The sequence below is a fragment of the Rhinolophus hipposideros genome (genome assembly GCF_964194185.1).
Source record: "Rhinolophus hipposideros genome assembly, chromosome: 6".
Lineage (NCBI taxonomy): Eukaryota > Metazoa > Chordata > Mammalia > Chiroptera > Rhinolophidae > Rhinolophus > Rhinolophus hipposideros.
In genome coordinates this window covers 69,204,792-69,229,423 of record NC_138052.1, presented here as the reverse complement: position 1 = coordinate 69,229,423, position 24,632 = coordinate 69,204,792, and positions in this window count along the sequence as shown.

Sequence of the window (24,632 nt, the reverse complement as noted above, 5' to 3'; positions counted from 1 at the left end):
GGCAAGGAGCTGCCTTTTGAAAACTTTATGAATGAAAAGTTGGACAGCTATGGTGAGTAGCTTAATGAAATGCAACATCTGAACATTTTTAAGGGAAAAAAGGTAATAAAACAAAAGTGATTGTACTAGGAGGGCTACGGAAAGGCAGGTGAGCAAACTTGAGATATATTGAGATATATCTCAAGTAGAGATATATTGGATGTATTGGAGTGTGGGAGCAAGTAGAGAAGTTGAGATTAAGGGCATATGAAAATAAAGGATGATATAAGTGTCAAAACCACAGAAGTATTTTAACTTGTAAAACTGAAGGAGACGTTAGCTACATTATATTTTGTTGAAACTAAGATAGAAAGTTTTCACATTTTAATGTTTCTGAAATTGGAATATAGCTTACTATCAATGTCAAAAGACATTTGCTAATACCAAGGGGAGAAAGTTAGCTTTTATACTGTTGCTACTTTTCTGTTCCGTGTCAACATAGCTGTGAATGGAAATTATCTGTTTCTTCAATTGTTCAAACTCATATGGAATTAAATTTGAATTAAATTTGAATCCATAATAATGACTTAAAAGATATTTTATAAATTATTTTTTATTTTAGTATAGTTGTCATACAATTTTATAATAGTTTTACGTATGCAGTACAGTGATTTGACATTTATATACCTTAGAATGTGTTCATCACAGAAAGTCTAGTACCCATCTATCACCGTGCAGTTATACTTTGTGCGGTATCTAAATGAATAGCATAAATAGAAGATTCTCTGACATATATCAGGCAGTAGATATTGCCAAATCTTTCAGAATAGATCAAAGTATTTTGAAATCTGGGAGAAATTCATGTGAACAATCCATACATTTGAAAGAATATTACTTGGTACATAACATAAATTGGTCATTGGCATCCAGATGATGCTAAAGAGAATATTTTAAACTCCTAAAAATATAACACTCAGTTAAGAAAATAAAACTACAAGTTTAGTGAAATAGAGAATACCTATGTAACAGCTGTATTATTTGATATGTTTTGGAATCATGTTGTCATTCTTAAAGATTCTGCTGAGGTTAAGATCATGAGCACAATTTTGAAAAGAAGTCTATCACCATGGTGAACTACATTCCTATAGCTAGCCATAACTCATTTAGAAAGATCTTTAGTTTCTGTGTGTAGATGGCTTAGTTGACTCAAACGTTCACTTGAGAATGTAAGGACTGTGAACTGTCTAGGTTCATATTCATGAATGCTGTTGTAGGTTGGTGTGCATTTTATACAGTGAGTCACTTAACCCATGCCCCAAAACTGTTAATCAAGAATGCTTCTTTTAGTTAGGCCCAATTCAAGAAAAATGATGAAATGAATGTTTTGATTGGACATACTGTTACCACCTCCTCAAGAAAAAATTGTGTAGTGAATGAATTTGATTGACCACACTTCTGCAACTTCCTCACTTTTAGAAATCTCTCCTTCTCCCAGACCCACCCCCAACTAGCCTAGTCCTCACACACAGCCTAGCTTCAATCGGCTCTGCCCTTCCTAACAGTTCTCTATCTCCGAAACTTATCAAAATCCCCTGTCTTGTGTTCTATTCCTCTAGGCCTAGATGTCTGTAAAATAAATGGGTAATACAATCTTTAACTTGTATCATCCTCTTTGTTCCTAAAAGACACTCAAAACAGTTATGGTAAAAATGTGAGGCACCAAGGTACAAGCGCTGAGTGTTATGGGCCATCATTTATTTGTTCACCATAAACTGATGGGGGTAGAACTAAGCTAATGGAGACTGAACTAGACAGGAGTGTGTGTGTGTGTGTGTGTGTGTGTGTGTGTGTGTGTGTGTGTGTGTGTGTGTTAGAGGGAGAGAGAAAGAGAGAGAGAGAGAGAGAGAGAGAGAGAGAGAGAGAGAGAGAAGAGAGATAGATTTGGGGAGGAGAGTTTTATATATGAATGGATATAATAATATTGAAATCTAATAGTAGATAGTGAACACAGCTTTTGTGAATATCTAGAGTGTGTATATGTTGGTTAAAATGCTTTATTTTCTTCCAAGAGTTAAGATCTGTTTTTATTTTCATACTTCGGGGCATGAAAATATAGAGAAGAAAGATAATCCAGTATTTAAAAAATTATTTCATACACACATACATATCTATATATACACATATGTATACACACATACATACATACAAATATGCACATTATATATTCCTGTGAGAATCCAGAAATATTCCCTTGGCCTGAAGACAGATGCTGGCAGCTTGGAGAAAGAATCATATCTCCGTAGATGGCATTTTGGAAGCAGTCTTCTTACCCAGAAGTGGCAGAAGCCAAGTGTTCCTAGTCCCTCATGCTCTTGCCATCCTGACCAGTCTGCGTATCAAGGACCATCTCGCTGGGAGTCCCAGGGAAGCTGCCCCAAAGCAGGGAAGGCATCGACATTGTAGCCTTCCCTATCTGTTCACACCCTGTCTACTCAGCTCTCTCGGAGTGTGTTGCGAGTGCAGTTAGTGCTTTAAATAAGAAATAATGTTAGTTTGAAAAAAGTAGATGGCAACAATACCCATTAGAATTGAAGTCTGGTATATAAAAAGATCAAGACAAAAACCCAGAAATATTGACTGGACAGTCTTGTTCTTGAGGTGAAAAGGCAAATCAGTATGAATGTTGAAGAGGACTCTATAAACAAAAATCTCAAGGTCTGGGTTATAGTCTTTGTTTTGCTCTGAACTAGCTAGATAATATCCCTAAGCCTGAGTTTTTCTCACTTCCAGAATAAAGGGGTTTCACAGTGTATCTGTTGTAATCTCTTTTCTGTGGTATAAATGTTGATGACAGAACATTGGATCAGGTGACCTTGAGAGTTGCAAAACTATGTATCTTGCCATTCTCCTTTTATTTTATCTGGTTATTTTATGACAAATTCTGGTTTGGCTTTCGTCTGTCTAAATTCTCTCTAAATATTTTCCCCCCAAAGCTGAATATATTAGATCCTTTTAATACACCTCAAATAAATGACATGGTTAGAAAAGATTATTAATTGCATCTAGAATCCCGGTCTTAGAATCGTTTTCATAACTAAGGCCTTACTGGAATGTGTACATGTGTGGAGTAGCATAATAAAGCATTTGGAATTTACTGATGATTTTACTTTATTTGGTTTGCAAAATGCGTCCTTAAGTGGGCCTGGAGCCTCATGTAATGTGGGATCCTGTTCTAAGTGAATGGAAAATGCAAGGGAAAAATTAAATAAAAGAACAATATAATCAGCTGAAACCAAAATAGATGGGGATTGGGATTGAGACTGTGAGCATAAAGAGGGGTGCGCAGATGAGTGAGGGTAAGTAAGCACCAAAAGCATTTACTAGCCCACATTATTTATTTATTTTTCCTAGCCAGTCTGCCTTTATGTGGGGTCATGGGTAATAAAAGAAATAAAATCAGTCGGTCCTGCTTCCCCAGCAGTAATTCAAAAGTGGCACAATCAGTTAATATTAGGCAACTGTTGTTGGCACAGAAGGTAATAATAATCTAGTGAGCTGCGAGAGATCTTACCAAGGGAGTCGTATCCAAGATAAACGTAGACAAGCAACCAGTAACCAACAAAGCCTCTAACCAGGGTTTCTGAATTAGATACAGTGTCATTTTCACCATGCTGTACAACTGAGAAAAAAATAAATATAATTAATTTGCAAGATAAATCAAAGAAAACAATAAAACTTTTAATAAGCAAAGAAAGTAGCTCAAAGATAGGATAGTGAGATAAAATGGGTTAACTGACAAAGTAAATTTTTTTACAGGCTCCTCTATTACTAATTCGATATGGTCCTTACTGCCTCTCCCTAACCACCCCCTCCCCACAAAAACAAAACAAAACAAAACAAAAAACAGACAAACGAAAAACAAGGGTATTATGCTGAACCTCCTAACTTTTGACCCAGACCAGTTTTAGTCTTTCTTCTGGCTGTTTCATATTTTATCTTGACCTTTACCTTATATTCTGTATTATAGCCTCTATCTTATATTCTCTACCTTATGTTATGTATTATAGCCCCACTAATAGTAGTGGACCCAGATCATTTTGCTCTTCAGCTGTGTCTCAGTGAATTTTCAGTTGTGTTCTTGGACAAGTTTTTCAGTCTTTTTAAGTTTCTATATTCTCATCTCTAAAATGGGCAATAACATCCACTTTGTAGAGTTTTTATAAAAATTAAATGATGCAATGCTTATGATATTTGTGATATAATGTTTTGCATATAATAAGCACTTAGTAAATGGAAACTACTGTGGATTTGTCATTAATTGCTGAAACTTTTATGCCATTTATTGCATGTATCTGATTCTCTCTAATCTGCTTTCTTGTTTGCTAAGGTTTCTCACTAACATACATATAACACTTGTTCAACAAACATAGCTCTTGCCATGGACCAGGACTAGCCCCAAGCCAGAAGCTTTCTGAAATTTTTCTTGCCTACTGTAGCCCACCTAACATTAAAAGTTCAATTTCAGTCTTACTTTATATAAGAAGTCTTCAAAACTGTCCTAAAGAACAACAAAATTCCTTTCCAAATTTAATGTCTGTGCTGCAAAGTAAACATTTATTGCTTCATTTACCAATTGTTAAATGGTGAGTTGTTCCCCCTTCCCCCCGACATCTATGCAATATTATAAACTTCAGGCACAGAAACTTCCCTATAACCTAGCACAATGCTGGACTCAGGATGGGCAAACAACAATACTTGAGTGAATAACTGATTTATTTCCAAACTGGCTAGATTGGCTAATTTGGACCATTATTGTAGATACCAGATTCCTCAAATTGCTTAGATTCTTGGCTTCTTCATCTAAACTCTTCATCCAAATATCATATTGCATTTTGGAAGAAAGTAGCTGTACTCACATTTATTGTTGTGTTTGTTAAAAGATACTATAATGTGATACTGTAGTTTGATTCACATTTTGAAATGGGCTAACCAATTTTATATAAGAAAATATAATGGAAAGGTTTTCTATAAGCAAAAATGATGCAGATGGTGGAAAACTGGATCTAATATGTACATACTGTAGGTATTTACTATAGCCTTCAAAATCTAGACTCAGTCTACCTATCTTATGTATCTCTATGTGCTCTATCTATCTACCTATCGTCACTGAATGAAGGAAAAAAACATAGGAAGACATAACACATTTTTCTAAAGGCTAAACTATAGAATTACTTTCTCCTTGTAACTAAGGGAAGCACTGAATTCTTATGTGTGTTGACTAGTTTCTTTTTTTTATTATATGTATTTTTCTTTAATTTTTTTTCTATTTATTTATTAATTTATGCATTTTATGTATTCATTTATTTTTATTGAGGTATATTGGGGAACTGTTTTATTGGGGAACCCATCAGCTCCATATCAAGTCGTTGTTTTCAATCTAGTTGTGTAGGGCACTGCTCACTGGCCCATGTGGGAATTGAACCGGCAACCCTGGTGTTATGAGCACTGCGCTCCATCCACTGAGTCAACTGGTCACTCCTGTTGACTAGTGTCTAATGGACCAACCTGTTATTATAGCAATCCTTTAGAAGTTCACTGAAGTGCTAGAAGCTGTCAAAAAATGATTTCCAATTTTCTTTTCTTTAAAAAATTCTTTGCATTCATATTTAGCTAGAAACATCTTGAGTGGGAATTTCTTCTCCCTGGACCAGACCCAAGGCTAAGAAAATGATTGTGCTTTCATTTCTTTTCTTTTTTTTTTGTTTTTTTTTTTTTTTGTTTTTTTTCTTCACAATTCTGGAGTTAATGGTATACTTCTTGGCAGTTGTGGGCAAGTTAGGTTCCATGTTAGAATACTTCAAATATTATAATAGGGTCCACTAACTATCCTTTTTTTCCATGGAGCTAAACTGTTATATTCCACAGAATTTTATTGAAACCGGAATCTATGAGTCACATTTGAATTCATCTCTTTAAAATATGTTGCAACCCTCTATTATTTCTTTTTTAACCCATCTTCTCATAAAACAACCCCGGTTAGCCACTTTAATGAGCAATTTTGTTTCTACTTTTATTTCTTAATGAACTTTTCCCCTCTGGCTGAATCCTAGTCTTATAGTTTATTTTCATTGCTATAGTGACTTTGGTCAGGGACAACTCTGTAAAATTAATCATCACATTAAACCAGGCTTCAGCAAGAATTCTTTTTTGGAGCAAAAGGAAGTTCCATAATCCCACCAGCATATCCTCCTCTGGTGTTTTGTTTCCTCTTCTTTCCCCCCTCCCCACTTTAAAAATCGGGTTCTATAAATCAATTGGGTATAGCAAGTTTGGGACAGAGCAGAAAATAGAATGAATTCCTAACAAGCCAAAGGTATAAAAGAATTACTTTCCTTCATGTTATCATGGTTAGTTAAAACTGTATAATAAATTATTGCTGTATTAGGTTGCTAAGTATTTCAAATGGAAGCATTCAAGTTATTTATGATTTGTGTAACTTCTTAAGTAAATTTATATAATAAATCAAGACGCTGGTTCAAAGACTTAATGGGGGTAAGCATGTTGGTTGACCGCTCAGCTTCCCTTAACCATAGCTGAATCACAGATTCCAGCAGACATGTCTCAAATAAATGATCACTCTTTAAAGACTTGGACTTGAGATGTTTGCCTTTATGGAACACTTTTTGTCCCCATGGGTAGGGCAATGATTCCTACTGAAACATACGTGCCGTTTAGAAGAATTTGAGGTGAGCTTCTTAAACTCTGAGAGGAAGAGGGTCTGCAGGCTAAAAATCAAGCCTCACTGAGTGTTCAACAGTAAGATATGAAGTGTCTACTATCCATTGGATTAAACAAATCCACCTTGTTTGGGAGAAGTTATTTGGGAAGTGGAAAAAGTAATTCGTTCTCATGCTCCTTGCTTTCTTACAACTCCTATTATTTTCACTGCTTAATTGGTAATGTTAATATAGAGTAGTCCATTATAACATTTTATTGTTGTTGTTATTCTAAAGGGAACATTGATTCAGTTATTTACTTCTTCCATGCGACAATTCAGATTTTTAGTAGGAGTATTTTTCCTACAATAAACCTATGGCTCCCATCCTCCAGGGCATAAACCCTGGATTCCTTGTGTGCCAAAGTGTCCGAGGCCTCAGAGAATCAGAGGTACCAAGGAATTCAGTGATTTGCTGAAGATTTATGGCTGTTTGGTTCTAGAACTTGGTTGTCCTCACTCTTAGGGCAACTTCTTATGAGTTTCCATTATAGTCTCTCTTTGTGTTTATTGTTCAGTTATGGGGATATCTTGCCACATTCTGTGTGGGATATTAGGCACAGTGAAAAATTGGAAATGTCCTCACATTTCTCTGAACTGTATAGTAAATTATACAGTAGCCTGATCCACAAATTGAATAGATCTCCAGATACATATAGATTAATTGTAAAAAACAAAATAAAATAAAATAAATAGTGTCCACTTATCCCTAAGCCTTTTGTTCCTTATATAGCATTGGAATTATTAAGTACCTCTGAGAAAGCAGGTATTTTAAAGCTACTAACAGCAATTTCCATAGTCCTGGGGAAAATGTTTTAGCTTATTCAGGAAAGTACATTTTGTTAGTAGGGTAGATGGAGTGAAAGCCAGGAGGGATGGGTGTACTGGCTGTCCGAAGATACCTCTCTCCCTTCCCTCTCACTCTGGATTATTTAACTCTGGGGAACCATCACATCCTACTTTTGTTATCATGGCATTTTTAACGATCACACCTTCTGGCAAAAGGTGCTGTCGTGGTGATCCAATTTCCCTCCCCCCAAATACTGTTGTCCTAACAAATAAATTAGTATTCCCTTCCTGACTGCTCATTTGGTCCTGAATACAGAGTCCACTCACTTGTCAGTATAAATAGAGTGTAGAGGAAGAGGAGGAAGTGGGAGAGGCATTTGCTGGAACTTCACTTTGAATTATCTCTTGGTATTTCAGATCTAGATTATGACTGTCGCTGTTCATTGACGGGATCTTTTAGTAGCTTCATTGACCCTGTTTAATCTGTGTCTCCTCGGTCAGGTGTTTTAGAAAAGTACACTGATTAAAAATATTGGAGTATGCTTTGGAGTCATCAGTTACTGAATGTATAGATAGCTGATTCTTTTAAATCCCAAAATTTTTAAAGAAAAATTTTAAGCATTCAGCAGTGTTAAAAAGAATTTTACAATAAACACTCATATACTCACGTCCTAGATGCAGTTAATGACAGATGACTATACGTGCTTTATCACATATTTATCTCTTTATTCATTCCTCTATCCATTCAGTAATCCATGTTACTGTTGATGGATTTCAAAGTAAATTGTAGACATCAATTCAGTTCTTAAATATTTCACCATACATATCAATAACAAGGGTTCAATAATTGTTTACAATTTTCTCTTGATGTGAAATTTACATATAATAAAATACAAAACTCTTAAGTACATGTATTCTGAATTTTGATAAATACATGCGTCTGTGTAAGTTAAACCACTATCAACAATATAATATTACCACCTCCCTAGAAAGTTCTCTCATGTCCCGTCTCAATTCGTGGTCTTAAGCTCCCGGTGGAAACCACGATTATAATTTTTCCCCCATACAGTAGATTTTTTAGCTCTAGAATTTTGTATAGTTGGAGTCATATGATACATGCTCATTTATGTAAGTTTTCCTTAGCTCAGCATAATATTTTTGAGATTTATTCATGTTTTGTGTGTAGCACTACTTTTGCTCTTTTTTGCTACTGAGTAACATTCCATTATAAGAATATACCACATTTAATTTATTTTTTCTCCTATTGATGGACACCTGGGCTCTTTCCAATTTTTGACTAGTATGAATAGATCTTCTATGAATATTCTCGTATAAGTCTTCAGTTAATGTTTTCATTTCTGTAGAGTAAATGTCTAGGAGTGAATTGCTGGTTAGCAGGTATGTGTAGGTTTAATTTTATAAGAAACTGCCAGATTCCCCACCCCCCAAATTGTTGTGGCATTGTTACCCATAATATATATGAAAGTTTTAACTTTGCTACATTCTCACCATCTTTGGGGTTGTCAGTCTTCTGAATTTTAGCCATTCTGGTGGGTTTGTATTGCATTTTATTGTGGCCTCATTTCCAATCCCTGGTGACTAATGAAGTGCAACATTTTTTAAAGTGCTGATTGGCTAATATTTATAACTGTTCAAATGTTTTGCCCATTTATCATTTGGTTGTTTGTGTCTTTACTTTTGTAGACTTATTTTTTCTGTTTCTTAGATGCATTTTCTTGTCAGATATATATTTTGTGACTATTTCCTCACAGTCTGCGGATTGATCATTTATTTTATTGATGGTGTCTTAATGGGAAGGTTTTTTAAGTTTGAGTCTAAATTATCACTTATTTCTTTTACAGTTATTGCTTTTTGCTACCTAAGAGATATTTGCCTACCTCCAACATGAAGATCTCCTAATACATTTTTTCTTTAAAAGCTTTATGGTTTTAGGTTTTATGTGTAGATCTTAGTCCATCTCAAATCTATTTTTTTGATATTGTAAGATAGGGGTTCAAGGTTGCTTTTTCTGTATCAGTAACAAGTACTTTCAGCACCACTTACTAAAATATGTATTTCTCTTTTGGATTGCTTTGTTGCCTTATCAAAAAAAAAAAAACAACAACACATGGATCTATTTCTAAGTTCTCTCTTCTGTTCATTCATCTATTTGTCTATCCTATGGTGGTGTCACCCTGTCTTGATTACTGTGGCTTTATAGCAAGTTTTGAAATCAAGCGGTGTAAATTCTCAACTCTGTTTTGTGGTTTTTTTTTGGGGGGGAGGGTGTCAGGATATCTGGATATTATAAACTCTTTGCACTTTACAGAAATTTTAAAATCAGCTTGTAAATTCCTGCAAAAATTTCTGTTAGGATTATAATTGGCCTACACTGAATCTATAGATCAATTTTGAGGTAATTGACATTTCAAAAACTTTTTGTTTTGAAATAATTTTAAAGTTACAGCCAATTCACAAAACCATGAAAGAGTTCTCACACATCTCTCAATCCACCTTCTCCTAATGCTGACATCTTACATCACCATAGTACAATGATCAAAACCTGGAAATTAACATTGGTATGATACTGTTTAACAAACTACATCTTAATAATATTAATCTATTTATCCAGGAATGTGGTACATATTTCCGTTTGTTTGAGTTGTCTTTAATTTCATCAGTGATATTTTGTAGTTTTTAGTATAGAAGGTCCTGAAGATCTGTTGTTAAGTATATTCCCATTTTATATTTTTGACATTATTGTGAGTGTATTTTATTTCATTTTTGTTTGCTGCTGATTTACAGAAATACAATTGATTTTCTATATAAACAATAATATCGCCTGAAAATAGGAACATTTCTACTCGTTTCTTCCCTATTCTTGACTTATTCCCAATTTTAAGGGAAAGTGTAAAATATTTTACCATTAAGTATGATGCTAGCCATAGATTTTCTTGTAGATGACTTTTACCAAGTTGAGGAAGTTCTCTTCTATTCCTAGTTATTTACCTTTTTGATTTTTTTTAATGAATGGGCATTAAATTTTATCAAGTGCTTTGATCTATCTACTGACATCATCACATGGCTTTTCTCCTGTGTTCTTTTAATATGATTTGCATGTGCTAAGCCAACCTTTTTTGTAGGATAAACCCTACATAACCACATAATTTTATTATTCTTTTTGTATATTACTAAATTTAATTTGCTAATATTTTGTTAAGTATTTTTGGATCTATGTTTATGAGGGATATTGACTTATAATTTTATTATTTTTTCAATGACTTGATCAAGTTTTTATATCATGCTGGCCTCATAAAACAATTTGGAAGGTGTTTACCACTTTTCTGAAATAATTTGTAAAAGATTGATATGTTCCCTAAATATCTGATAGAATTCAGTGTTGACATCAGCTAATCTTCAAGTTTTCTTTGTAGGATTCAAAATTATATATAATGCATTCAATTTATTCCAAAGATATAGGGCTAATTTCTTATTTTCCTTTGGTAAAGTTTTTCAAAGAATTTCTCCTTTTTGTGTGAGTTATCAAATTTATTGCCATAAATTTATTCCCTTAAATCTGAGTGGATCTGTTACCTTCTGGTAATCAGATCTGGAGGAGGTTGGAAGAGGCAGTAGTGAAAGTCAGCAAAATGGCTCTTTTCCAGTCCCCCATGAGGCCACTGGCACATACCTGACATTATCACTACTTAATACCTTGCCGGCACAAATTCTCCTAAGCTGTTTTTCCCCATCCTGTAATACATTAATTACTGCTCAGAACACTCTCCAACTTCTCTTCCAAATAAAGGGCAGAAATGTGAGGCATATTTTGTGTGTTTTGACCAGGGACCTTACAGCTCTGTAGGTAATATGTCATGTATGGTGCCCTATCTTCTTTTTCTCTGTAGGCCACCATCGTCTTCAGCAATTGTTATATTTATTTTCTCATTTGTATTTCTGATAGCTCTGGATATCATCTGCCTTTCAGCTAAAGAAAACACACTGGTGAGGTCTTGTAATTTCTGTCATTTATTAACTCAGCATGGTGGAAGTTGAGACATCCATTCCAGAACTTATATTCCGAGAATGGTATTGAGTATTTGCTGAACTTGGTATTTTCCATTCTCCTTCTGCTCCCCCCCCACCCCATGCTTCCTTTTCTTTCCTACATGTTTCTGCAAAAGTAGAAGTAAAATTGTGCTTTTTCTTATTGGAAATTTATTGTGGCATATATTACTATATCCAGTTCTTCTCAACTTTTGAGCACATGGGTAGATTGCATTTCCATTAATTTGTGGTTAGGGCCATAGGCCTTAATTTGACAAATGAAACATTAGTAGAAATGATGTGTGTCATTTTTGGGAAGAAGCATTTCATTGCTACTGCTCAATTACCAGTTCCTTTTCCCCCTGCTATAACAATTGAGAGAGCACGTATTGATATGTAGCTACACAGGATTGATGGTCTGGGGTGCTAAGCCCACCTCTAGAAAAGAGCTGCCCTGGAGAGTCAGCTAGTTTGCAACAAACTATGCAAATGAGTACATTTTTTTTTTTTAAACGTAGGGGTTACTCAGACAAACCTAGCTTATCTTGGTTCATACATTTCTCCTCTTTAATACTGGGATACTAATTTTTGAAGATATACTTCTCACAGATGCCATTTCTGTTGCTTGAGTGCTGCTAATGGATTATTCATTGTTATAGTTATGTCCTTCCTTTCACTAGATTTTTGCTCAGAAGTGAGATCCCCTGAGCAGTGTCACTCTGCCTCTTGTCCCAGATATCCCAGTATTAGTTTATAAAAGAATCCAACATTTTTAATTTTAAAAAATTTAAGAAAAAGTTAATTTATATTCACTGAGAAATATATATAATATATATATACATATATCTATACATATATGTATAGATATGTTTATACATATATGTGTGTATATATGTATATATACACATACATATGTATATATATATGTATATATATATGTGTTTCTTTTAAAAATTTACCTGATTCCTCAAGTTTTAGTGGAATCAAACTTTAGATTCCTCAAGTTTATATATATATATATATATATATATATATATATATATATATATATATATATACCACAATGAACATGTATTTCCTTCCTGTCATCCAGCCTAACACACCAAAAACAGTTTCCACTCAACACTCAACTCATTTACAAGCAACTAAAATAATGAATAAAGGAGTGAGGACATGTTTGGGGAGGAAGAGAATGACTTTAGTTTTAACTTACCAAATTTGAGGTGCCTGCAGAACATTAGCATAAAAGTATGAGTTTATATCTTAAGAAAGAGGACTTGAAATATAGATTAGAGAATCGTGAACGTAGAGGCCACAGTTGAAAACATGGGACTTAATAAGATGCTTTAGATAAAGTTTGTAAGAAGAGAGGACAATAAAGAAAATAATAAGTATCTAGAAACTATACCTATGAAGATCTGTAGAGGATATAGAGTCAGCCAAGAAGTTGCAAAAGCAGGAAGAGAACCAGGAGAGTATGGAAAAAAAATAGTGATAACCGAGAGAGTTTTAAGATGGAAGGGATGCCCTAGACTGTCAATGGGTAAAGTGAGTTCAATTACAATGAGGACTAAATTTATGCCAGAGGATGTGACTAGCAATTTGTCACTATGGTAAGAACTATTTCAGAAGAATGATGAAAGTAGAACCCAGAGTGTAACTCTTGATGTGACTTTAAGAGCGTGTGTAAAATCCAATCCAGAATTTTCATAGACATTTATAAAGAATCTTGCAGTTTGGTCAAAAATTAACATATTGAAGACTCTACATCTATAATGATCATATAGTTCCAAGGCAACTGTCATTTAGTTGAATGCCTCCTATGTGTCAGGCACTGTTTCAGGAGTTGCAGCAATAAATGGAAGTCCCTGTGCTCTTATCCAGCCTACTCGTACATTGAAAGATGAAGATGAACCTGAATGACATCATCTTGAAATACTCAAAAGGGAAAGATTATTCCTAGAAGCTTAGAATATCATGAAGCAACATCTTAAAATCTGTCAAAGCATACTCATGCATACACTAAAACAATCATTTGGATGGTTTTCCAGAGGAAGATGAATATAGTTTTTTGGAAGATGAATATAGTTTTACTTTGAGTGTCCTGCTTAATCGTAAGGTGAAATCAGTACTTTCCTAATGATGTTAAACACACACAAACAAATCTGTTAGCTGGCATTTAAAATCCTTCTAACTATCTATCCCAACAAACAGAACCATGGACGAGAAAGCAACAAAAATAAAATTCAGTAATGTTTGCCAACATAGTAAAACCCGGCTTCCATTTCAGTAATGTCCATTAAGTTTTGCGGCAACGTCTCATCAAGTAATGGAGCTTAAAAGATTTCAAAGAGTCATTCTTCCAGATATAAGTCATTTTATCTATGCTTAACATGGTTTGATTATCCCTTATTCATTTATAATTTTTATTTCAAGTAGCCTTCTACATTAATATATTCCTGGAAGAAATTCTACACAAAGAATAACATCTTAACATGTTTACAAATTTTTCATTAAAATATATATTTATTGCTAGGTCACTTGTGCCATTTGGGAAAATTTTGAAAAAAAATTAGGTCAATATATTTGCTACTACATAGACATTTTATGGTTAATCACACTGAGGCAATGAAATAAATCAGATCATTGTTAGCTAACAAACTACGAGATGTAACTTTGAAAACATAGATGAAAAATGTTTACTCAAGGTTCTCAAGACATGTATTTCATGCCATATGATTCCTTCTTATTAATGTGAAACATTAGCAGCACATTTTATAGAGTAAGTGTGCATTATGCAATTGAATCAGTAGATCTCATATCCTAAGACTATTAACCTTGACATCAGACTCCTTATTAATTAATAACAAATTGGGTAAAGGTCAAAGAGGAAATTGTGGCCAACTTGAATAACTCTGTGTACTCCTTTTAGGAAATAAATATTAAGCAGTTTTAAAACACGTTCCTGAAAATACATTTTTACCTGTTGTCACTGACTTAGATCATGGAATCAATGGGGACATTGTACCTTTCTAAATGAAATTTCAATTTGACATGAAGTTAATGGATATCTACTTCAGAGAACTATGCTTAATATATCTGGTTCACATAGGAGTAACAAACAGCCTTATCTAAATATGTTTACAGCTTAAGAATGAAATCATTTAAATGTAAACCATACACCATTTGAAAGTAAGGCTAGTTTTTTTTTGTTTTGTTTTGTTTTTACTACAACATGACAAATATATTTGAAGGTAAATACGAGAGACCCTGTGCATATGCAAAGGCTATGCACTGAGACTTTCAGACATTACAAATTTATGAATACCGCTAGTGCACTGCCATTATTAGAAAGAGTACAGCCAGTCTTGTCCTGCTCCTAGATTTCTGTTTGATTGAGTATGTCCTGAAGATTTTGTGGTAGAATCAATATAACTTAATCTTAAAGCTTTCTGGGTTGCCATCAAATACACACAGGTCTGCCCAGGGCTACCTGAAATCATACCCTTGCTTCTCATTCTTGGATATGAATCTGTATAAAGCTCGGATTTCTTGCAAGATAGGCCAGTTTCACCTGCTTTCAAGACATTTTTCTTACTCTCACCTTTCTCCTCTGTGACTTTCCAGTTCTCAAGAAAAATCTCTCTGGAGCATTTTGGTCAGTTGGTACTGCTTCTCCCGTTAACTTCTAATTTATGAAAACGATCAAATAAACTCCTCAAAGTTTATCAACCAATTTTTACTTGTGGTAAAGATTAATTTTTGAGAGTGCTGGCTTCATGTCTTACTGCTTCAATTTACAGGTGTCTGACTTTGTTTTTTCATAATCACACATCCATGTAAAATTTTATTCATGATGTTCATATACTCCAAACACAATTAACTGAAGTTTCACCTTGACTAAATTGCCATCCCTTATTTTATAAGACATTTGTACTGATTAAGCATTGTCCTGATTCAACCTTTCTTTTTGTATACGTATTTTGGCCATTCTCTCCAAGTTGTCATGGAATTCCGCTTCTGTTTTTTGTTTGTTTGTTTGTTTGTTTTTTAATTAATTTGTGAGTTCAGTGTTTATTTCTTAAAAGCAAAGAAACAAAACTTTGCTCTTTTTTTACTTCTGTCTCTAGCACTAAAACTTGAGGAATCAGGTAACTTTTTAAAAGAAACCTATTTTTATCAGTTCATGACAATTTCTATCACATTCAATGTCAGAGCAGAAAAACAAGGCCACACTGAGATATCGAGGATAGGTAGCTGCTAGGTATATTCACTAGCTAAGTGACTCATTCCTGTATATCAATCAGTGAAGCATATATTATTTAAGGTAAAGAAAATTATCACTCAAGGGTTGGAGTGTTTCTATGATTACTAAACAAATATTTTAACAACTGAGCATTCATTTAAACTCACTGTGTGCTCATTTCTTCTGCACAATCTTTATCTGACCAGGAAATTTTCTACCAACCGCCCAATTCCTCTGAAATATACCCATATATTATATATATGTTACATATATGTATATTATTACTACACTATAATAATGTAAAATAAAAATACAATTTTTGAGATACAGAATAATATGTGCTAATTAATTAAGTTTTCTAGGAAACACCATTTGTATAAAGCAATTATCCAAAAAAGCAAAACAGGGCTAATGTTGTCCAATTTTCTTTCAGGTGTGCACAGTTATTTCTCCCTCTATTCCATATTTATGGAGACATTGTGTTTTAGCAAACATAACTCCTTAAGCTTGGAAATAGACCACTAAATATAGCAGCATATTGTGAAAGATGCATCAGAGAAATATGTAAGTCGGATGTTTCTGACAATGTCACTCAAAAGGGTTTCTAGTAAGCAGGAAGATGGGAAATTCAAAGTCCGATGGTTGTGATGGGAATTCAGAGGTACCCCTTAGACCCAGACCCTCTGAGGACCTTTAGTTTTGTATCCTGATTACAGCCTCCATAGCATGCCCTTTAAGTGCCCATTAGAGACTATGACCACCGTAAGCACTGAATAACTTTAATGTTTCTCCTAAGCCAATACTTGAATAGGCAGGTGAGGAAGGGAGGGAAAGTGATAATTATATAGTTACCCTATATTTTTAGTTTCCTCTCTTCCATCTTTCTTACATTCCAAAATGCAGTCATCAAAGGATAAAACTTAATATTGGGACTAATAATTAAAATAAAACAATAGCTGTTACTTATTGAATGCTAGTATTCTACAATGGCAAGGCTTAAGTGCATAAGCACATATAAACATATCAACAACTCTTTGAGCTCAGGGTAAATAGCATCATTATAATATATGAGGAGTCTGAGGCTTCAAGTGGTTCAGGAACTTGCCAAAATCATACAATTTGGAATTCAATTCTTCCGGTTGCTAGAGAGTCTTAAGTTCTAAACCACTGTACTTATTTTCATCACTAGAAGGGCCAGTTATAAATCATAAGGAAAAATAAAACAAAATTCTTCTAAGCAAAGCTAAACCAAATTTCCTTTTTTTCTCTTCCTTTTATTGCCCCAACCCTAAATCATATTGATATATGTGAATTTCTACTACCTATATTGTTAACGTATTTTCACTTTATTTGTTCATTTCCTGATATAATTTAGCTTAATGTCCAATATCTACAGAGTACACATTAATATCCCTATGTTAATAGAACAACTTATTTGGATGCTTAAAAGAATAATTTAAAATATTATTTTGAATAATAACATAATATAGCATTACCATTTTATATTATTTATGATGGCATTTAAAATATGGTACTGCTATGTTACTATTGCCTATTGTGTCAGTTGAACATAATTTTTATAATGTGATTAGTCTTTTATTTTAATGGTTGTTTATACCCTTAATTTTCCACATACTGTACAAATCTTATTTTTATAAGGTTAATTAGAATTACTCCGTCTAGGAGACCAGCATTCTTGCTATTTAGGATTTTTAACCAGATTACGATGAGCACTTCACATTATGCCTTTGAAATAACAGACTATCCTGCATGTCTTCCATTGCCATATTTTGAGCCTTAAGCTTATAAATAATACATTAAGAAATAATCAAATAATCTGATACCATATTCCAGCTTAATTAAGCAACTAGTGTATGACTCAGTTTCTTGGGTTGTTTGTTACATGGAAAACACTTTTTAAAATTGTTGCCGGGGATACTGAAAGAAAGTGGACCAAAACTTCAGTAGTAAGATATACTTTAATGTGTGGTTTTTTTTTTTAACAAAATGAAATAGTTCTAAGTAATCTTTAAAGAACTTCACATATGTAAACACAAAGACACCTTTGTTTGACTTTCAGAAGTGTAGAAATTATTTTAATAATACATTTACACATTAGAACTTATATCTTCACATGAATTCACAGCTTCTATTATGGCTTACTAAAATAATTCCGTAACTGGTTTCTTCATCCAATAGCAATACACTACATTAATTCCACAGTGCACAGCTAGATTCATCTCCTAAAATAGACCCTGTTTGTGCTACTCTCCACCCCTGTTTAACATCCTCACTAGTTCCCAATTTCCTTTCCAGATGAATGGGCCTATTCCTCTACCTGACATTCTAATGATGGCATGATATAGGCACAACCCATCTTTTTTGCTCTTTCTCTTATCACTTTCCTACCAAAATCCATGCTGAACAACTGGTTTATTATTCACCATACTTGCAAATTCTTTACTTCTGCTCCTGCTACCACTTTTACCCCATCATTCATAGAATATAAAATTCTATGGATTCTTATTGTAGAGTTAAATAAATTAAATGGTCTATATCAGAGGTTGGCAGACTTTTCCTGTAAAGGGCCAGCTAGTAAATATTTTAAGCTTTGCAGGCTATACATTCTCTGTCACCACTAATTAACTCTGCTGCAATACAAAATCAGCCATAGACAGTATGTAAAATGAATGAACCTGGCTATGTTCCAACAAAACTTGATTTAAAAGACACTAAAATTTGAATTTCACATAATTATACCATGTCATGAAAATAGTATTTTTTAAAAATTTTCCTTCGTCATTTCAACAAGTTGAAAACCATTTTTCGTGTATGAGCTATATAAAATAAACAGTGGGTCAGATTTGGTCTGTAGGCTATAGTTTGCTGGGCCCTTGTCAATATGCAGCCATTAAAGAGAATGAAGTAGGCCTCTATAAACTAATATGAAATACATTATTATTTATTAACACAAGGGCAGAACAGTGTCCTGGCATGATATCTTTGACACTGTTTTTAAAAAAACTTAATATACTATTAATTTTCTTGTAGGAGGATAAATAAAAACCTATGAAGTGTGCAACAGCAGATTAGGGAAGAATGATTTTATTTTCATAATATCCCTTTATGACCACTTGGATTTCCTGTCCTTCCTCATGCATTACTTTTACTAGTAGTATTATTTAAAATATCAAGAAAACTTATCTGTGAGGTAAAATTATGGATCATTTTGGCTTTTTCTCTTTATTCTTCTATAATATAAATCTATTAATAAACTACCCATTCTTCAAAGTCAAACAAAAACCATTTTTCCCTTTTTTATTCCAAACTGTTTTGTTCTTTGTCTCCTTAGTCCCTCACCCCAAATACATACATTATGCAATTAATGAAAACTCCTGATCAATCCCTTTTATATTTTGTTTTTCTGCTTTAACACACATAATTATGTATATTGGGGAGATTCAGATTATAGATTGTTATATTGCATCTAGGCTATGCAGTATTCCGTACTTTTTTTGTACACTCATAGAACCATATTGGCATACAAGCGAACCAAGCTATTAGAAATATACCTGAATGCATTATAATTTTAAAAACATATATTTTGAGCAAAGTCCTCAGAGCTTTCAACAAAGGAAAAACAGATCATGTCCACAAGATCAGAAATCAGAATGCCATTGATAACACCTATATTGAAAGCTAAAACAAAGCAAATCACCGCCTTCAGTCTTCTGAAAGAGATCACTTCCAAACTGAAGTCTTACAGTCACTCCTACTATCAATCAATTGCAAATGTAGAATAAAGAAGATTTTAATTATGCGAAGTTTCAAAATTTTTTTTAAGAAGCTGCGAGGAAGTGCTCCGTTAAAATGAGGCAGTAAACCAAGAAAGAGAAAGACATGGTGTCTTGCTCAGGCTCCTGTAACAAAGTACCATAAACTGGGTGACTTAAACAACAAACTTATTTCTCAGTTCTAGAGGCTGGAAAGTCAAAAACCAAAGCGATGGCAGATTTTGTTATGGTGGGAGCTCCCTTCGTGTTTCCAGATAATTGTTTTTTTCATTGAATTCTCACTTGGTGGAAGGGATAAGTGAGTCTCTTTTTTAAGGTCACTAATCCCATCCATGAGGGCCCCACCCTCATGACTTAATCACCTCCCAAAGGCCCAACCTCCTGATATCATAACATTGGTGTTTGGGATTTCAACACATGAATTTAGGGGAGACAAAAACATTCAGTCCATAGTACATGGGATACAGGAAACGGGATCCAAGGTGGGAAAGAGAATCCTCAAGATAATAAAGCGAGATCCAGGCATAGAAGACAACCAAAAATAAAGGTGCCAGGAAAGACTTTTTCTAAAATGTAAAATCAGTAGAATATAGCTGTATATCTTGAGAAGAGGGTTACATGACTGGGGGAGTTTGCTGTTTCACAATTTAGAAGTACTTATAAATGTAGCAAGCAAACAACTACAAGCATGACTATTAACCTAAAGGAAAGAAGTTCTTGAGAACTGAATACGCCCCATATCTTTTAAATTTTTATTCAGTGACTTCAGGTCAGTAATTTAAAATCGTCCAAGATGGGATAATTTTAACCATAGTAGTCAGCAAACTGTACAAATCAGATCATTTTTTTTCTCTTTTCAGTTCACCAACACATCACTAGTACATGACTGAATTGTGGTTTAAAAGGTTAAAAACAATTGCAAAAACCGCAATTACTTTTGCACCAACTAATAGTTACTTATATGGTAACCATAATGTAAATACTGAATATTCATCTAATCAAAATTGTAATATTAATATATCTTTATTGAGAGGATGGGGTGGGGGTGGAGAGGGGGTACATGTTGGTGGGGCAAGCGAGCACATATATTTGGTAGAAGCAACGGAGTAAGGAAGTTAAACTTTGAACTTCTTGCATAGTATTCTCATGTGCATTCACATGGTAATTCAATAGATAATGTCTACAATGCAAAACTAAAGAATTTTAGTTTGAATTATTCTTAATTTGAATTATTTAAAGGACCAGGTAAAAGCAAGAAAAGTGGCTGCCTCTAGAGAAAAGTAAATGGCAAGAAAGGAGGACTATAATTCTTCATAACAAATGTTAGAGAATTACCTGATTTTTAAAACTATTTGAGTTTTTAATCTTAGAAAATAAACGTAAAACCTGAAAGTAACAAAGTAAATAGATTGTGAATTTTCATACTTTTTATTTATAAATTGCTTATAAGCTCACACTGAATAGACATAGTAATATGTCAAACTATTAACAGTGTGCCTTATAATGTTCCTAAGGGTCTATTTACAAACCTTTACTCAAGCTTTCTCCCTGCATTGTCCATATCGCTTCCCTGACAATCTGTCATTCATCATCTTTCCTGGTTGCCATATAAACTCTGGATTACTCCCACTGGATTCTGGATGCTTTCCTGCCTTACAATACACAACCACACACACATACACGTTGGTAACACTGTATGTTATGTGTGTGTGCATTCACACAAACACATTTTTTGTGGTTTATTTGAGCCTCAAATTTGGAATTGCATAAAATGAGACAGAAAAGATAAAAATTAAGTTAGTTCTGAGTTTACTACTTTTAACGATTCTGAAAAATATCAGTTTGTATTACTTAGGATTCTGTTGGATACATATTAATAGAAAACCAAATTAAGAATGGCTTATAAGAAACCATCAGCACAGGTAAAAGGAAGTTCAACTTGTGGGCATGCTGTAGATTGATTCATCCAGTATTCTTATATTACCATCAAGGCAATGGTAATGTTCTGTTGGTTTTGTCTGTTCTGCTTTGGTCTCATGCTAAGGCTTGTTAATTTCCTGGATATTAGATGGCTCCAAGATCAATCAGAGCCACTTGATGTGCTGTTCACTTTTGACAGGAAAGAACAGATAGACATCCCAGTACTCTGCCATATTAACAAGGAAGAACTTCCTCTGAAGTTGCCAGCAAATCTCTCCTTGTGCCTCATTGATCAAAAAAAGGAGTCATCTGCTCACTTCTGAACTAATGACTGGCAAAATGATTACCAACGGAACAACCAGTCCTACCTCTGGAGTGCTTCCCATGAGGCACTGACGCTACATGGGGAAGAGGTGATTATCTGAACAAATTTGAAGTTCTATTAGGGAGACCTTGGTAATGGAAACTGGGTTGGCAGGGGGAGTGTTCATTACAGATGGACAATAAGAATGCCATACCAGGATGTTTTCAAATCTAGCAGTCTTGTTTCCAGGTCAACTTTCTATTTTTATTATTGGTTGTGACTTTTGGAAACAGATCTGCGATAATTCATTAGGATGTTAATATATTATGATGTGCCTTCCGTGATTATTGGCTGATTCACTACCATCTGGTCAGGCAAGATACATTATACAAAGCAAGAAATGAGAAAAGTTAGATGATGGAATAAAAATATTATATAAAGTAAGATATATGCATTAGAAATACACTCTGAAGAGTGACCGCAATTTTGAGGGGTATACAATAAGTCCTTTGTTTCAGTAATTTATTTAATGCAGTAAATAATATTTCCAAGAAATGCTGAGATCTCTCACTCTTTAAATCATGTTGATTGCCCAGAATGTTCTATCCTTCTGTAATGATCATGTGGGTTTTATGATTAGCTAGGCCATGTTTCTATCTGATAAGCATTGGCCTTTCTCAATTTTATTTTTTCAAATTTTCATTATTTCATTATAGTGTCTAGATCAATATCACTTTATTTTGTCAGAATTTAAAACAGGAATAACTCCTTTTTGCTTACAACCACTCTTAAAATTCGGAGCCATTGAAAACATTAGATAAAAAATATAAATTCTATATACTTGGACAATCTAAGGTTTATCACACTAAATTATTATTGTGCTGATTATTTCCTCTAAATCATTCAAATGTTGATTTTTTTTTAATTATACACATTATCTATTGATGTCTCACGGAGGGAAAAGTATATATACTGTTAAGGATTTAGCATTCCTTCTCCCCTACACCTAGCACATACGCAACACCCATCACCTCCACACTCATTCTCCCAATAGAGTTATATTGTACTTCGAATTAGATAAACATTCAGTACTTACATTGTTGTGACTTATCAACTCAACTTAGAACTGAGTGCTGTGTCAGTGAAATATATGTAAGTGTAGAAAAAACTACAGATAATTTTGCGTTAGAGTATTAATAGAGCTGATATTCTATTCCCACAATCTCTTCTCTCTCTGTTTGCAGAATTTTCACTTTTATTGGGTTTCATAATTGGTAATTTGATAATTTGAAGTTTCTTTTGCCTTTTAAAATATTAAAGCTTTGCATATTTTCTGGCTTTGTGTATACCTGGCTTTCCCAAGATCCTGATAGAATCTCCCATTATTTCCACCTGCCCCCTGTTTGCAAAAAGCTTGCTTGTCATTTGCTATTCGATAGATAATATCTAGAACTTTCTGTTGTATTGCCTTTTTACATGGATACAATCATGCATTATGTTTCTCTGTTCCAAGTGGCCCAATATGATCCTTTCTTTGAGTTTGACAGAATCTATGCAAAACATGCTTAGGCCTTGTTTTTTGTTGTTGTTGTTATTGTCTTCCTTTGTAGATCCTCCAGTCACTTTAAAAGCATTTTACAAATGCTGCCGTTTTGAAAAAAAAAAATTAAATACAATTAAGTTAGAGTCTCACGTATGGCGAGGTCTATTATGACTATTGCCACATAGGTGGACATTGTTGTGTCTAGTGAAAAAAACAGAAATGATATGATTAGTGTTTCATGGAGACAATCCACTAAGGCTGCAGAAACCACACCAAGGTGTCTCACCCTAAATAATAATAATACATGTCCATGCAAAAAGGACAAAACCACTTAGTATTCATTGTATAAGTAATTCTCAAACTATAGATACTAATATGTTGCCAATAGTCCATATTCTCCAATGCGAAAAGCAAAGTATTAAACACTTTCTTCTTATACCTGTGTAAATCCAAGATTGGTTTATAACACTCCAAATTACCTGTCATAATTGACTTTTGCTATATTTACTTCTAATCTTCCTAAACTGTTGTAAGTAATATATGTGGAAATGCTTTGAGAAAGTACTTAACGAATGTTATGTGTTATTAGTAATTTAACAAGCTTTTCTAATAAAAAGAGCATGTATACCACAGAACTGGCAGGTAGAATTCTTTTTTCATTTTAGAACTTCATCTAAGTCTGCACAAACAAAAACAAATTACCACTTTCTTTGTCTTTGTAGCATTTGAACCACAAAACTCACCTATCCATGTACTTCATCTGCTAATATTTTGGTTTTATATCCTAAGTAAAAATGTGAGATCATTCTCCCCCAATTTAATTTTTTTGACAGTGAATATTTATACTAAATTTAAATTAAGTGTAAAAGAGCAGATTGATAAGAACACCAAAAACCTTGTAGATCAACCAATAACACCAGCTGTCCAAATTATTCTACAGCATTGCAAAGGTTCCTCTAAACTGCATATTTATTGCTGGATACATTCCATCCATATGACGTACAAATTTGAGATTTATACTTTGAAACATAATAAGATGGAGTTCTGCCATGCCTACTGGGTGATAAGTAAATGCATACACAACCAATTTGGTTTAAATCTCAGTCCATAATATTTTTGCATTAATCTTAGGCCATACGACTTTTTTTTTTTTTTAGATCAAGTACTTAAAATTGTAAAATGTACAATCTCTTCCCTGTACACTTTCTTCTCAGGGTTTCATAAAAACCTCAAGG